At 45.2% G+C, this 14,019-nt stretch overlaps 1 long non-coding RNA gene across 1 annotated transcript in view; it reads right to left on the bottom strand.

Moving 5' to 3' along the window:
• The window catches only part of LOC132542504 (uncharacterized), a 30,615-nt gene extending 18,481 nt beyond the window's left edge, over positions 1 to 12,134 (bottom strand). The window contains exon 1 of the long non-coding RNA XR_009553514.1: positions 12,007 to 12,134. This is a non-coding gene — a long non-coding RNA (uncharacterized LOC132542504). The remainder of the gene's footprint in view (positions 1 to 12,006) is intronic.
• Between the last annotated feature and the right edge of the window lie 1,885 nt (positions 12,135 to 14,019).

The raw sequence follows: 14,019 nt of genomic DNA on the forward strand, positions 1-14,019 counted from the left end.
TGAGTAAAGTGTGCTGTGGGACTGGGGCCAGGCTCAAGCTGTGGGAGGCCAGTTTCCCTTGTGCTTTCATCTGTGGGTGAGATCTCTTTCATCGGAGCTGTTGTTTTTAGACCATGTGCTAGGCTGTGGACAGTGAACCAAAGTTCAGGAACGCACCCCTATAAATCTTTGTAGAAAAAAGAATAGGTCCAACTCAGCAGTCCATAAGCCAGAGCTGAGCAGTGCTCTGGGTTCTTTCTTTCCCTCTTTCTTTCTCTCCCTCTCTCTTTCTCTCTCTGTAGCTCTAAATGTCTCTCATTGAAAGTAAATAAAATACTTAAAAGGGTCAGTATCTTTCTTTCTTATTGAGGGGGTTAAAACATGGGAACCAGTTCATTATCCACCAAACCCCCAAAGTTCTCTTCCACACCTCCTTCCCCAGAGTCCTTCCCTTTTGGTGCAATACACCATGTCCAATCTAAGTTTCATTTTGTATTCTCCCTCTCTGTCCCTATTTGTTAAGTTCCCCTTCAGTATTCATAAGAGTAGATATTTATTATTAAACATTAAATACAGGATGGGTCCAAGCGTCAGAGTGTCTAACACTGAGAACTCCTTGGGGGCCTGCTTTGTAGGGAAACAAGTTAAGGAAACCAAGAAACCCAAGTAGCCTCTTCTCTCTTCTACCTACAGCTCCTGTCTGTGACAGTGGAAAGTTCTACCAATGCAAGAACTCATGTTTGCTGAGGAATTCTTTTTTTTTTTTTGGTTTCAGAGTGGACTTTATTGGGAAAAGCTAGTGTAAAAAACATTCAAGTTCACAAAATTTAAATAAGACAGTAAAATGCTGAGAAATTCTTGGAGCTGCTACTATGGCTATGCCTGTGACATCTTAACCTGTTTCCAAGTATTGTTTTTTTAGCTAGACACAGTACCTTGTCCTTCCTTTCAGGGACAGTTTTCTACTGTCTAGTTTGGATTAAAGACACAAAAATGGAAACCAGATTCACTCATGGGAGATATTTAGTAAATAGGTCAGGCTAATCCAGCACCTGGAATCCCCTTGCAAGATTCCATAGGCAAATGAGTCCACCGTGTTCCATGGTTCTCTGGTTGGTTACAATGTCCCTTCTGCATTAAAAGAGATAGAGTCTTTTCTCCAGATGTTGATGCCACTGGAATAACACCCAGTTGCTCCCCCACTACTATGCTGGGCCGCCTGGTCTCCATGACCCTTTAGTATGCTTCCCCAACAGGCCAAGCTGACTCTGGTTTCTAGGGTCTTTCTAACCTCATTTCTGAGTTATTGCTAGTGAACATATGTTGCATCTCTTCTATTTTCCAGTCCCATTGTCAATTATATTGTTTGTAAAAACCAAACAATGTGGGATATCAGAAGAGGAGTTGGAAGCTGCAGAGCTCACTCAATTCAAGGTCCAGAAGAAGCTCCACCCCAGCATTTCTGCATGTCTGGTTGTGTCTGTACAGGAGCATGACCCAGGGAAGACTGGACCATGGAGGGCAGACTCTGCCTGTATCTTCCCTGGAAGCCTACCTTTAAGTTTCAGTCTGCTCACCCTTCAGCTGGGGCAATTTGGCACCCACAGCTCAGGCTCCCTCTGAGGACTGAATGAGTTTATGGGCTCAAGATATTGAAAACACAGCAGCCATATATTCTTGAATCATCACAGTTGCTTGGCTTTTGAAATGAAGATCAAGCATGTCCCTCTGCTTCTGAAACTTGACTTTTTCTATCATGGACACAGGGTTTGACTCCTCTTAGTGACTGCAGAGTGGCATGTGATTGGTACATGATTCCTGGAGGAGGCAGGATTGGAGTGTAGTCTTAAGGAGTTAGATAGAGATGGGATTGGGCAGTTGCATGCACCCAAGGCACCACAGCCTGCTTCCCTTTTCTGCCTTTGGATCCTGCCCATGACATTGATAGGTTTTGTCATTGCAAGAAACCACATTTGCTGAGGGGTTCTGGGATCTTCATGTTGCCATAGCTATACCTGCCATGCCCAAAGTCTACTTAGAATGGTGAGAAATTTAGAAACTAGAAATAAAATGCATGTAGGAGAAAAGGAAAATCTTTTAAAAAAATTTTTATTTATGAAAAGGAAACACTGACAAAAACCATAGGAGAAGAGGGGTACAATGTGGATCAACAATAGTAGAGAATGTTCCATCCTCCAAAGGGAGGCTGGACCACATACTCTCTGTTCCACCTGAGGAAGATGGGTCCTGAAATTGGGGCAGTTTGGAACGTTCCTACTCATCACCACAGAATGTGAGCTCAGACCTATAGGGATGCAGAGGTCACATAGGCTCCTAAGCTGAATAAGCAGATCAAATCAATGGGGTTTACAGTCAACAGTATTTACACACCTTTTTCATATTTGGGAGCTACTCTCTTCCCTGATCCAGCTTTCTGGTCCTTTTTCCAGCCATGACATCAGCATCTTCCCAGACAATAACTTGGATTCACCTGCATATCAGATGTCAGACTCAGTGAAAAAAAAAAAACTAGTATGGTCATGGGACCTTTGAAAAAGGAATATCTTGAAGACCAATCTGCACTGGGCTTGTACTTCTGGCACTGGGTGGTCAAGGGTTCTAAAGAAGGGGAGTCTTCACTCTCTGTGATCGTGAGCTTCTTTAGGTCTCAGATGCCTGCCGGTGCTGGAACAGTCTTGGAGGAGGTTTGGCGACTACTCCAGGACTGGAATTTGGGATTGGGTCTATATCTTCAAATCAGAAAGTAGAGGTGATTCCAGAGCCCCCCCCCCTTCCTTCAGATCAACACTTCATAGAATTCAAATTGTTTCCTTTCCTTTTAACCTGCCGGCTTTCCAGGGAAATCTGATTTTGCAAACATGTTTTCTTAGCCAAAGGGAAATGAGTGCTATGCAAACAATGAAGATAGCCATGTGATAAGGGCCTCTGGGCAATTGTGATGGTCTGGCCCCAGTGGGAGAGAGCTGCTGGCAGGTCAGGTAGGGCCACCACCCACTGGATGCCAGAGGCATGAAGAACACAGGTTTGTGGAGAGCTGAGCTTGATGGGGTCTTGACATCACCTAAGCCACAGAGGGGAAAAGAGACCCAGCAGGAAAGGACCTCACCCATAGGCATGTGCCCCTCCACTCTAGCTGGGGAGGTTGTTGACACCCTCTTTTGTTGACTGAGTCCACTCTTGGATTTAGGGTCATGCCCATGGGAAAGGGGAGAATTTGGGTGCCTAGGGTTATAAAATGGTGGTGTTGGATGCAATGAGGAAGCGGCATCTTCCACTCCAGCTTGGTTTTAAGCCTTGAGAAGACATGGCCCAAGCTATTGTCCCAGCTGCCATGAAAGATGCAAGCTGTGTGACCTGAGTGATAAACCCCAAACTATACTTGGCCTAAACCCACCCCACACCCATTTTATGGAACCCCAGGGAAGTTGTGGCCCCCAGAATCTCAGGGTGGCTAAGGCAGGTACATGTAGTAAGGTTTTCTGGCAAGAACAACTGTGGTTGAAGCTGTGGTCCTCACCTTAGCAACACTAAGAAGTTGACTAGAAGGTGACTAGAAAGAAGTTATAGGATACATATCCAGTGGAATACTGCTTTTTAGCTTAAAAAGATTACATTGTTCAGGAATGGAGGTGATTATTTGAAATGAAATAAGTGGAGAGGCAAAAGATAACTACTGGATACTTTTGCTCACTTGTGGAATATAAATTAGTGAAGCAAAACAGTGCAAAATAAAGAATAACCAAGCTATCTCTTAAACTTTAAAAGAACTATGGTGATTATCAGAAGAAAGGGTAAGCACAAGACTTTGACAATGGGTGTGGTGAATTACACACATATGTGAAAATATGCCTCCATGATCTTTTGATTTTGTAAATCACTGTTAAATTACTACTAATAAATACTATTAGAGGGTTTGGGGAGGTAGCATAATGGTTATGCAAGTGCTTTTAATGTCTGAGGCTTTGAGGTCCCAGGCTCAGTTCCCATACCACTATAAGTCAGAAAACTGGTTCTGGTCTCTTTGTCTCTATATCTCTTTCTCTTTGTATCCCTCATTTGTTAAAAATGAATAAACCAGGAGGCCAAGCAGCAGCACACCTGGTCATGTGCACACATTACAGTGCACAAGGACCTAGGTTCAAGCCCCTGATCTCCCCACCTGCAGTGAAAATCTGTCTCTATCCAATAATAAATATAAATTTAAAAAATGGATAAACCAAGTCTGGTGGTGGCACACCCTGCTGAGCATACATATTACCTTGCACAAATACCCAGTTTCAATCCCCCAGTCCTCCCTGACACACACACTGCAGGGAGGAAGCCTTATGTGTAGTAAAGCAGGTTTGTAGGTGTCTCTCTGTCTCCCTTCCCTCTTGATTTCTCTCTGTCTCTATCCAATACATAAATGCATATATTGAAAAAGAGGGGCACTGTTGGGCCACTTTCACTCTTAGCTACAGGGAGGCACCAGGGAAGAATATTACCTTTCTAGCAGCCCTCTTGGTCTCCAACAAATCTGCTAGCCCTGCTGTGATAACAGGAGTGTGGGCTGTCTCTCCACATTAGAACATCTCCATGAGGACTCTTCATGCAGTACTGGTTGCCCTGCAAGGAACTGAACTGGATTAGTTCATCCAAGATCTCACATAGGAAACCAGCAAAGACCATTAGCAAAGAAGTGGGGGAGAGGAACCATCGCCCTTTTCTGCAGTCAATACCTTTGTTTAGCCTTTCCGCTCCTTAATGTTCCTACCTGCAAAAAGGAGGGGGTGATAGAAATAAACTCCAGGGAGTCAGGTGGTAGCTCAGTAGGTTAAGCTCATGTGGCACAAAGTGCAAGGACCAGCATAAGGATCCCGGTTTGAGCCCCCGGCTCCCCACCTGCAGGGAAGTTGCTTCACAGGTGGTGAAGCAGGGCTGCAGGTGTCTGTCTTTCTCTGCCCTTCTCTGTCTTCCCCTCCTCTTTCCATTTCTCTCTGTCCCATCTAACAACGATGACATCAATAACAACAACAATAACTACAATAACAATGAAAAACAACAAAGGCAACAAAAGGGAAAATAAATAATAAAAAAGAGGAAGAAACTCCACATGTATGGAGAGACCTTAAGCAAATAAAAAGTACATTATGATCACAACACCACTCTTATGCATTTACTCAAAGGACATGCAGACACTAACTTGAAGGGACACATGTAATCCTATGCTCATAGCTGCATTACTCACAATAGTCAAAGAGTTGAATTGAAGCAGCCTAACTGCCCATTGACAAATGACCAGATAAGAAATATGGGATATGTTCCGTGGAATAGTATTCTGCAGTCAAAAAGATGATATGTGTCCTTTGGGACCAAATGGATGGAGCTGGAGTGATTAAGCTTATCAAGTAAAGAAAAGAGGTAAAGACAACTTCTGGATGGTTTCACTCATAAGTGGAATCTAGAGAACTGAAATACATGAACTTTCAAAACAAAGAAAGAACAGAAGTAAACTGTCTTTTTTTTTCCCTCCAGGGTTATTGCTGGGGCTCAGTGCCTGCACCATGAATCCACTGCTCCTGGAGGCCATTTCCCCCCCTTTTGTTGGCCTTGTTGTTGTAGCCTTGTTGTGGTTATTATTGTTGTAGTTGATGTTGTTCGTTGTTGAATAGGACAGAGAGAAATGGAGAGAGGAGGAGAAGACAGAGAGGGGAGAGAAAGATAGACACTTGCAGACCTGCTTCACCACCTGAGAAGTGACTCCCCTGCAGGTGGGGAGCTGGGGGCTCAAACCGGGATCCTTAGTTGGTCCTTGCACTTTGTGCCCGACTCCTTAAACTGTATTAAAGACTACGAGAATTATGATGGTTATAATTGGAAGGGTAGGGGCACAGAACCCTGTAATCTTATAAGATTGTAGACTACAATTAATCACAAACAAAATGGCTTGGAAGTAAAAGAAGGAAAGAAGGAAGGAAGGACAAATCCCATAAGTTTGTTGTCTCACTGTAGTGTCTATCCCAGGCACTGAGCCAGCTCTGAGGCCTGCTTCCCTGCCATGTGAGGCCAGAGGCACCGCCAGACTCCAATCCAGGCTAGGGCCATCAGCAGCCATGCAGATTCCCACTGAAGTGTTCCTCCCAACAACCTTATGCAAGTCCCTGTACCTCTTATTGCTTCTATTTGTCCTGGCTAGGCTGGGCACCATGGCAGTGCCACACTCTGAATTCCACTGAGGATGCAGCAAGCTTGTCCCTGGGCTCAGTATTTAGTTGGCGTTCAGTGGATTCCGGCCATGGATGTGGCTGAGAAGCACAGTGAACATGGGGAATGGAAAGTGTCTTCTCCCCAGGGAGGCCACATCCATCTCACTTTATTAGATCGTAAGAGCTTTTAACAAGGCAAACAGCAGACAGCAGGCAGGCTGCCAGCAAAGGCCGAGAACCCAAGTCCAATTCTCCAAGCCCCTGGACATTAAAAACAACAGCAAAAAAGGCTGAACATCAAAGAACCAACAGAAAGTCCAAACATTTCACTGGGCTCTTATCTTAATTGAAAGCAAGTCCTATGCAGGGGCTTTGATGACACAAGTTGAAAAGCAAGGGTCTGGTTTTATTAGCTTTTGCTGACACCCACAGAGAAATTTGTGACTGGCCCAAGGTCAGCTAGCACCCTGGGGCCAGAGTCAGGGCCCAAACCCAGGCCTCAGATGCAGCATCCAGTGTTCCCTCCATAACTCCTGTCCTTTGCCCCTGCCTGAGCAACCTCAGTCCAGGATTGGAGTGTCAGGGCAAGGACATCCGTTCATTCATTCACCCCTATAGTTAACAATATTGATTAAAGACTTCTATGTTCCAGGCACTATTCCATGTTTCAGGGACACAGCAATGAAAAAGATACTCTGGTGGGAGCAGGAGTGGTAAAGCATTTATCACTAAGTAATAACATCAGTGACAATTTCATTGCCACTTTAGTGAATGCCATGCCCTGCATCCCTATCTTTGAATTTGTAGCAGATTGTACAATAGAATGCAAGGGAAGTATCACTGTGATACTCACTCTCTAGACCCAAAGACACCCCCCCCCCACCCCTCTATCTCTTGGAACCCAGGCACTACGGTATGGGGAAGCCAAAGCTGCCCAGTAGGGAGGGACACACAGGGAGGAATCAACCACCAGTCCAGTGTGCCATCTTGATAAGGGGTCTTTCAGCCCCACTAATCAGGCTCAGCTGGAACTGTCAGCTGGAACTGCAGCAGAGACCAGCTGGTCCGACCAAGAGCTCAGTTCCAAATTGCAAATTCAGGAACAAAAGAAAGGATTGGTACATTTCAAGTCATTGTGCATAGGGTGGTCTTCTCCCTCTTCTTCCTTCCTTCCTTCCTTCCTTCCTTCCTTTCTTTCTTTCTTTCTTTCTTTCTTTCTTTCTTTCTTTCTTTCTTTCTTTCTTTCTTTCTCCCTCCCTTCTTCCCTCCCTTCCTTCCTTCCTCCCTTCCTCCCTCCCTCCCTTCCTTTCTTCCTTCCTTTCCTTTCTTTCATGCAGCAATAGGCAAATAAAATATCAGATTTCACTGTTAGGGAATGTGGCAGATCCAATTATGACCCTTTCTTACAGATGAAGGAACTAAATTTTGGAAAGATAAAATGACTTGCTCAAAGTTACATGGGTCATGAATGTCAGAGACAGATTCAAGGATTTCAAAGCCTGTTTTTTTGTTTTTTGTTTTCTCTCTCTACCACATCACTGTCAGATCAATAGCATAGCAACCAAAGACATTTCTGCTAACATTTTCCTGACTCAAAAGCAATACATTCCAAATTGAGAGACAGGGAGACTGAAGCTTCCTCCAGTGTAATATGGAACAGATTTCAACTTGGGTCATACACATGAAAAAGCAGGGCACTGAATTATTTTGACAGTCTTTAATAATTTTTTTTTATTTAAATTTTTAATTTAAGAAAGGATTAGTGAACAAAGAGGACCAAACCACCAAAATTTCCTTTAATGTGGTGGGGGCATACCTGAACCTGGGTAACACACACAGCAAAGCAGTGCATTGTCCAAGTGAGATATTCAGCTAGTTAGTCCTCTTTCAGTAATTTTTTTTTCCCTTCAGGGTTATCACTGGGGCTCGATGCTGGCACCATGAAGCCACCACTCCCAGCAGCCATCCCCCCCTTTTTCATTTTATTTGATAGGACAGAAAGAAATTGAAAGGGGAGGGGTAGATAGAGAGGGAGAGAGATACCTGCAGACCTGCTTCAGCACTTGTGAAATTTCCCCATTTCAGGGTTCTTGTGCTGATCTTTATGCATAGTACTATGTGTGCTTAACCAGGTGCACCACTGCCCAGCCCCTGTACATATTTTTTTTTAGTGTACAGGGACATAGCTCTGCTGGTAGACCACAAGACTCATGTGCCTGGGGTGCCTGGTCCTACCCACAGGTTGTATAAACCTTATCTGTGTATCTATCTATCTATCTATCTATCTATCATCTATCCATATCACTAAATAGATAAAATAGATCTAAAACTAAGTCTTTTTAAGTGAATAGTCTCATTTTACTCTAAGGTCATATGATGAAACAAATCTCAAATAAAGCTCATTCAGTTCATACCACTACCACCAATACCACCACCACCAACAACAATAATAAAGCATTCAGAAAGTAGATTCCTAAGCATGGGATGGAACAATGGAGGAGACTGACTATGAGCAAGGAAGCTCCCTGCAGCCTTAGAGAATTGCAAAGTATACCACTTTGCTATATGTTTTTTGTAAAGAGAGTCCCTTGTGTCTTTCTGAGGGGTGCAAGCAAAGACTCAGCTGCCTATTCTGGGCCTCTTTTTCTCCATCTGCTAAAGGGGGATAGAAAACCACTCCTGTTCTACCTACACCGGGGCTGGAGATAAGCATATAGTTGAGATACTTCTTGTGAAGAAATTCTTTGTCAGATGATAACATTCCATTTAGAAAGAAATGAATAATAGCTGAAACTCCCACCCTGAGAATTTTAATTCAGGGAAGTTCCTGGTAGGCAGGCAGGGAGAGGGAGGGCAAAACTCATCCCTGAAAGCTTTGGAATCATAGTCCTTTCCAAAACATACTGCTCTCAAGACTTAAAAAAGCCTGGAAATCTCCATGCCTAGAATTTGGAGCCCTTGGTTTTGCCCTGCCCCTGTCCTTACCCCTCTTTGTAACCTGGAGTAGACTGATGTCCCTCTCTAGATCCTACTAGATGGTGGGCCAGCTGATCTAACTGGTCTTAGTGGTGTCCAACAGGCAAGATGGCCACCCCACCCAATTGTGAGGATCTGCCACATTCTGTCCTCTGGAAGATCATAGAATTTTGCATTTGGAAAGGAATCAATATCTTGGGTTGTTTCTAGAAGCATGATGTAGATGAGCTCTTCCCCAAAATTCTCCTCATCATCCTCTGTCATATTATTATTTATTTGATTTTCATATGGGCTACCCAGAATTCTTTTGGAAGATAAAGATCATAACTAAAGGTTCTAGCAGCAAGTTGATCCCATCTGTGTGATAGGGATTTGCACACAATAGCTTTATTACTTCCATCTCTGATCCTATTTATTTAATTGTTAACTTATTTATTTTTACCACCAGAGTTATCTCCAAGTATCAGCACCTGCATGATGATTTCACCATCCCTGGTGGCCATTTTTTCCCCTCTTATTTATTCTTGATGGAGAGTAGGAGACAGGGGACTGGGGAGGAGAGACACCTGGATTCCTGTTCTACCATTCATGAATTTTCCCCCTCTTCAGATGGGAGTCTGGGGCCTTGAACCTGGATCTTTGAGCATGGCAATGGTGCACTTTACCAGATGCACCACTCCTTAGATGCTTCTACCTCTGACCCTTTAAAGGTCACGCAAGTGCCAACCCATACCAGCACTCCTTGAGCTTAGTGCTTCATACCCACCGCCTGTTTCACTCTTACAAGAACCCTGCAATGTGGTCAACCATCACTAATGCTTTTTCACATATGAAGAAACAGGACTGAAGAGAGAAAGGAATTGCCTGGAGTTTCTGATTAGCAATTTGAATTCAGACAGTCTGCCTTCAGAGCCTCAATTCTACTTAGCTCCTGGGCATCAACTACTGTTGTTTCTTCACTGAGCACTTACTATGTTCTAGGCATGGGGCTGAGCTTCACATTTCCAGTCTAAATATTTTGTGCTGCAAAATAAATGAACCCTAAACCTAGTGGTTTAAAGCAATGGCAGCTATTTACTTTGTTCAGGAACCTGTGATTTGGGTAAGGCTGGGGGGCAGCTGATCTAAGTGGGGGAGGGGGTGATCCTAGAACTTGGAACAGGAAGTATGACGGCCAGCCAGGCATCTCCCCTCATCAACACATGTACTCTGTCTCCCCAGCACAGCATCTTACAGGGTGGTTGGGGTTCCCACTAACAAACCGAAACAGGAAGACTCTGGCCCATCCTAAGGGAAGCTGGAAGCACCATTCCTGCCACACCGTGGGGGGTGGGAGGGTTTACAAGCCAGCACTAGACCCATTCAGAGTCAAGAGGAAGGGTCCCCCACACTTCAACAGGAGGCGAAGCAAAGGATTTGTAGTCATCTTTTATCCCCTACCTTGGGGCTGTCATTAAGGAATCTTTACAACAACCCAAGATTCCTTCTTTACCATCATTTACCCTCCCACCTCTGGAGGAGCTCAGAGAGTGCAGTGCCTGGAGCTGTTATGACCACCTTCTAAATGAGGTAATGGAGACAGACAGAGGTTTGAGTGTCACCAAGAGTTCATCATTTTCCTGTGGACTCTGATTCTTTTTTTTTATATTAAAAAATAATAATGAGAGATGCAGTGAGAAAGATACAGAGAGAGTGAGACCATAGCACTGCTCAGCTCTGGCTTATGATGGAGCTGAGGATTGAACCTGAAGCCTTGGAGCCTCAAGCATGAAAATCTTCTGCATAACCACTATACTGTCACTGATTCTTATCAGCACAGCAGAGGGTGGGTCCTGTGATGTCCAGCCTTGAGATGCAGGAGCAGGATTCAGACCCTGATGAGCTAATGTATGGCCAGGTAGCTACCCAGCGCCCCACTCTGTCTTGTTTTAACATGTTCTATGTCTGCATTTCATTGTGACACATATCCAAGGGCCCCACAGGACATAGGGGAGGGGGAGGCTGGGGAGAAGTGCCTTCAGGGTGCTGTTAAAAGCCAGCAGTGATGGGAACATGAAGAAGGGAGGGTGGAGAGGGCTCCATAATGGCCCAGCCTGAGCCAGTTGCCACGGCAACCGCAGGGGCTGTCTGGAGCCTACAGCCTGCCAGGCCTGGGCCCCACAAATCCCTGGAGGGAGGCGGGAGGGGGCGGGCTTGGCGGGGCATAAATCAGGGACTTCTATGCCCCTGACTCTGGGCAGACGATTTATGGGACTTCTCAGAGCCCACTGCTTGCTTGGGGAAGCAGAGAGGATCTCCCTGTTCCCACCACCCCTGGGGCCTTGCTTGATGTGGGTGGGGCAAGAAGGGGCAGGAAGAGGTCCCTGAGCCTGGGAGAACCACCCCCTACCCCAGGCCACCCTTCAAGCTGCTAGAGGCCCCAGTCCCCTGGGCCTGCACCAATCTCTCTGTGCCCACCACACCCAAAAGCTGCCGCCATACTGACAGCAAATATCTCAAGAAATGTCTTCAATGGTTGTAGTGTGCTGATATTTTCTTTCTTTTCTAATATGCTGATCACAACCCTTAAAATCAATGCCTTAATTTCCTAATAGCTTGAGACCTGCTCACACTTAGAACAGAGGAAACTGAATGGGGACACTGGATTCACAACAAGTCACCACACACCATCAGAACAAACATCACATTCATCAATTCTTCTAGACTCCCCACAAATCTCAGCATCTGCCTCTAAGATTCAAGCTTATTTCACCATTTAACCAACTATCCTAGACAAAAGCAGCCTTGTAGGAAGATAATGAGCTGCCCATCTCTGGACTCATTTAAACAAATGTTATATACCTACCTGTAGGGGTGCTTTGGGGTACTCCCAGAGAGGGGGCAGACTAGATGTCTCTGGGCTCACACAGGATGCAGACAGGTTAATAGTGACCACTATACCCAAGTGAAGAACAGCCATGGACAGAATAGGACAGCACCTACATGCCAGTCTGTGCCAGGTGGGGAAGGCTCAGAGCTTCAGGCTAGTTTAGTCTAATGAGGAAGGGAGTGGGGATGCCATCAGGAGTCCAGGGGTGCCTGGGAGAACCTGATAGAGGCAGCAGGACCAACCAGACAGGTCTAGCAGCCAGTACCCCACTCTTGATATTTTTGTACCTCTCTTCCCAGATCTGAATGAGGCTGCTGGTGGTCATCCCTGAATCACCTTGCCTTCTCCCTCTTGCCCTACACTATCTATTCTTCTCGGTGGCCTCTCTTAGGTCCAGCTGAGATGTAAAGTACACTTATGACAGTACTTCTGTACAGCAGACAGGTGAGGATTCCAGCTTCAGAGGCACCTGGCTCTCTGCCTCTTCTGGGCTCTGTCTCACACCAGCACATGAACTTGGGTGGAATGTGTTACCTTGCTAGTCTAGTTCTTCTATCAGTCAGCCAGGGAGGGCAATGCTTTCTAGCTTGGGAATACTGACGAGGGAAGATGTCCACATAGCCTTAATTTAAAAGGGCAAATGGGACAGGGGAATGGCTCACCAGGCAGATTACATGCTTTATGATGCCTTAGTCCTCAGGTGGGAACCCATGAACTACACAAGAACACGATGTATAGCACTAGAAGAGCTCCATGGGTGCTTAAGCAGTGCTGTGGGGTTTCTTCTCTCTGTCTGTTCCTCCTGCTCTCCTCTCTACCTTTCTCTCAAAAAGTAAAAATATAGTACACATGCTCAAGGCCCTGAATTCATTCCATCATTCCATTTAAAAAATAAATAAAAGGGAAAATATGGTCCCCTGTTTATTATTATTATTGTTAATTATTATTTACTTTATAATGAGAGCAATACACAGAAAGAAAGACCAGAGTACTGTTCAGTTCTGGTTTATGGTGGTGCTGGGGATTGAACCTGGGATTTTCTCAAAGCGCAGGATATTGCTCAGCTCAGCTATAGGTTTGAGGCTGGATGTTCTAGCTCAGTTTACAATAGCTCTCTGTCTCCTCAAGGCCTCCAGACTGGGTGTTCTTCTTGCAGTGTTGTTCTTCCAGAAGTCTGAATTTTGGATTTTCTCAACATTCAGGTCTCTTTAGAGAGGCTTGCTCTGATAATTGATGTTCATCTCAAGCTCCCTCTGTGACCCACCCATGTGTCCTCTGCTTGTCTCTTTTTGCCCTTCCTGCTCCCTTTGGTTCACTAGGCTGTCATTGCTCCCTCCTGGAGTATCAGTCCTATGAAGGCCTCCCCTGGTCTAGCCACAAGGGAGCACCAGTTCTTGTGTTTGGAATGGTGTATTGGAAAGGTGTTTGGAAAGGTGGCATTCAATAGAGATCTGGCCGGTACTGCTGGTGGTCAGTCTGTGCACCCCTAAGCACCTCTTTACTAGTACCTCAGCCGCCACTGCTAACTGCCAGCACCACAGTTCTTACTGGGCTTCGTATGGCCCCCTGTGCTTGCCTGTACACACTGACCAGGTCAGTATGTCATGGGTCAGTGGTCCTAGGAGCACCCACAGACAGAGATGGGCTAAGATGACTACATGGAATGTTCTACCTCCTTGGAAAAATCTGAGGCATTCTCCCTGAGTGTCCAGAGGGGCCCAATTTTGGTTTCCCACAGGTAATCAATCTCCTGAACACCCACACTGCCTTTTTATTTCCTTCTTTGCTCTATTAGTTTTCTTGGTCTGCTCTAGCAAACTATCACAAGTAGGAAAGCTTAAAACAAGAGAAGTATAGTCTTCATAGCTAAGGTGGTAAGAAGTCAGAAATCAAGATAGTGTCAGGGTTGGTTCCTTCCCAGTGGCTCAGAAAGAGAATCTGTTCTGTGCTTCTCCTCTAGATTCTGAGTCGCTGGCAGTTCCTGATGTT

This window comes from Erinaceus europaeus, chromosome 13 (genome assembly GCF_950295315.1).
Source record: "Erinaceus europaeus chromosome 13, mEriEur2.1, whole genome shotgun sequence".
Lineage (NCBI taxonomy): Eukaryota > Metazoa > Chordata > Mammalia > Eulipotyphla > Erinaceidae > Erinaceus > Erinaceus europaeus.